Source organism: Belonocnema kinseyi, chromosome 9, assembly GCF_010883055.1.
Source record: "Belonocnema kinseyi isolate 2016_QV_RU_SX_M_011 chromosome 9, B_treatae_v1, whole genome shotgun sequence".
Classification (NCBI taxonomy): Eukaryota; Metazoa; Arthropoda; class Insecta; order Hymenoptera; family Cynipidae; genus Belonocnema; species Belonocnema kinseyi.
In genome coordinates this window covers 3,596,348-3,599,803 of record NC_046665.1, presented here as the reverse complement: position 1 = coordinate 3,599,803, position 3,456 = coordinate 3,596,348, and positions in this window count along the sequence as shown.

The window sequence follows — 3,456 nt, the reverse complement described above, 5'->3', positions numbered from 1 at the left end:
CATAAGGACAACCGCAGGATTTCGCCGGGAGCGGGTGCTAATCTGGAAAATTGCACCCGCTCCCAACGAAATCGCAGTAAAATTTCAGCCACAGCCACGTCTCACGACCGTGAGATAGGTGGTATAATAATGTATGTTTAATTTTTATATGTTTAATATGTATATGTTTTTATCAGCCCTATCAGGAAACCCCGTGGATGAACGGCAATTACTGGAATCTTTCGACTCCGAGGAATCAGATGAATCCTTATCGGCTACCCCATCCCCTATCAAAATTGATAGAAAGAAACCGAAATATGTTTATTTAAAACGAGGCCAGAGGAAAATTGTTAACGACGGGTTTTTAAGCGGAGGAGAATTAGTTTTCAAAACCGAATCTCAAAACGATTGGGAAAGATAGTTTTGTGTCACTGAATTACCTCACTGGGATATAATAACGAATAAAAGGGTAGAATTTAAACGCACTCCCCCCCTTTTGGTTAGAAGCAGATCGTCCTCGTAACTCAGTGTGATAATTCCGGAAAAATACTGTGTTTTCAGATCTGACGCAATACACAAGTGTTGTGAAGATAATAGACTAGAGTTACACCATCAATCAACGGTGGACTATAGACTTGTTACATGTAAAAGTTTGAGTGGTAAGCAAGTGTAAATAGTTAAGCCCAACGTGTACTTAACTTAATTGATCAGAGTGTTCCTGTTGTCATGGAATAAAGATTTTACCTACTTTAAAAGTTCCAGAATTAAAATATTAAAATAAACCGTGATCTCTACCTGTGGTTTCCAAACCTTTTCCCAATAAGGTACAACATTTTCCACTACGAAAAAGTGAAAAACGATCTTATAAATAAAAAGGAGTACTTAAACAGTACTGTACAGTTTGGTGGCCTCCTATCCAAATATTCAATGTGAAACTAGAATTTCCTACTCGTAATATTCAAGATATATTTATGATTATTAAAATAAAAAGTTCTCAAGGTTAACAGAATGCTTGGTTCGTAGCAAACTGTTGGTGTCAGTTTCATGTAGTCACAGTTCACTAAGTGAATTTCTTTGGTTCGAATTAGATTGGTTGGATTAACTGTAACCAATTTTAATTTTTCTCACGCCGAACTAACTGAGGTGAAAATAAAGAATTTCGATACTCAGGCCAGGTGGATATCGACGTAGGCCGATTAAAAAAATGGCTAATTTTTGAATTATGAAAGAAATGTAACTATTAATTTTCAAAATTTTATAAAAGAAAATCTAGTGTATTCTAAAGTCTATCAACTCTGAAATTCAACAGGAGGTTGAGTAGAAATTTCAAAAGTGTTAAACACTAATTAATCTTCCACTGTAAGAGAAGGTGGAATTTAAAGATTGAAAAGTCAATTCTTGCTTCGAGTAATCGCAATAAAAGAGAATAATGTGCGTAATTTCTATTTAAATACAAATTTCGAATGGAATTTGTGTCAATTCTTTCACTCTGTGGAAATACATTGAGTCTTCGGCTCTGTGTGTCTACGTCGAGAGATTGAATAATTTTTTTTTCAACATAGGGCAAAAAGAGATAAAAATTTGAATTGCAATTCTTACAATTTAATTTTGCTTACAATTCATCCACTCTGAAAATTAGAAAATTTAGTTTTTCTGTTCGTCGTAGTGTTTGAATTACTTTTTGTCTAATGACCGAATAAGAAAATTTCATTGTAATAAAACAGTCTTGTAAGGAGAGTACCTAGTTCTGTGGAAATCTTTCGAAATTTTGTTTTCCCTGTGAGAAGGATCGTGTCTACATGTGTGGCCCAACCTACAAAACGATGTGAATCACCAGTACAAGAACCTTTGCAGGTATTAGCTCAAGCCCAAGTAGAAATAATAGACTTGGAATTTGAAATTGTTTTTGAGGAACGACAACAGGCGTTTGAGGCAAAAAATCACACACGGGATAGGAATATCCCAATTACGGGCGAAAACTCACAAATAATAGAAATTCCCGATAGTGACATTTCTGACGCAGAAACCGAAATGGTCAAATTTGATTCAGAATACTAAATCAAAGTCAAATCGCAGAAAATAAAAATTCTAGACAATTGCGTTACAGCTTGCTCAGCCCTCACTAATTAATTAGTTCGTTGAAATCTAAGAAAATCACTTTGACTATTCCTGGGAATAGTATTCGTCAGAAGGCGAAGATTTCATAGAGAGTTTGTTTATTAGAAAGCTTTGCAAATCTTTACAAAAATGGCTAACCCGGGCGGTACTACACCTGATCCAAGTTTAAATACCTCAGAGGTAAATGTATCAGAGAATCTACCTTAAATTCAAAATAGGTGTACCGTGTTTAATCTAGATGCAAGCACTGTAATGTCATCTGTCCTGGAATGTATGACCCTTCAACAGAGCACTTACCACATTCCAGTGTTCGATGGTAAGGAACCACCTCTAAAGGAATTCATTTAGGACGTTGCAAATGTTGCTGTTTATATCACCAGTGCTACAGTGCCGGAATTCATTGGGGTAGTCCTATCTAAGCTTAAGGGAATCGCTGGGGATAGCGTTCGAGGAAAAAAGTTTGGAAAAGTCTGATGACCTGATAGTTCTTCTCAAGGTGCACTTTGCGCCCATTAGAGAATACAAGTGGTTCATCGAGTCCATAGTTAACCCTTAAACGACCAAAACGCCACTACCGGTACACTGCTTTTCAACGGCCAATAACTAAGACTATTCGACAATAGAAAAAATTGAGACACATATATTTTTATTGCTTAAGATCTCCTCTTTCCGACGGTGCCAATGAAATTCCTCAAAAAATTTACTTATTATCCCAAAATGCAGTTTAAACAAAAAAAAAACGTGATTTTTCGTGCCTATTTTTTTTTGTGAACTATTTTCCAAAGCTTTTCGAGTCTGCAATTAACCTGGAATCTCACTAACCGGAGGAATAAATATCTAAACTTTGAAAATCCATGGTTCAAAGATCGATTTTTCGTTTTAGTATTTTCAAAATGGCGTCTTAATGGCAAAATTTTTGTGAAAACATTCATGAATTTTTTTACAATAAACGATGCGCTTTTCGGAAAATTGGTCAAGAATAAAAAGTTTTTGTAATCAGCCAAGGAATACGCCTGAATTTTTTCGAAGCGCTTTGAGCAAAATTTTGGATTTTGCATATGAACAATTTTTGCAATTTTCAAAATTTTGCTCAAAACGATCTGGAAAAATTCAGGCGTATTTCTCGGCTGATTACAAGAACTTTTTATTCTTGACAAATTTTCCGAAAAGCGCATAGTTTTTCAATAAAAAATTTTCATATTTCTAAGCATCGTGTAAGAGTAAAATGATTCACGAATATCTATCGTTCGTGTGCCACAAACAAAGTTTACGTTGCCCAACTATCACCAACGTGGAGGTCGACGAATATCGATAGTCTCTTTTTTTAAAGGGATTTTATATATTTTTTTTACATTTTTT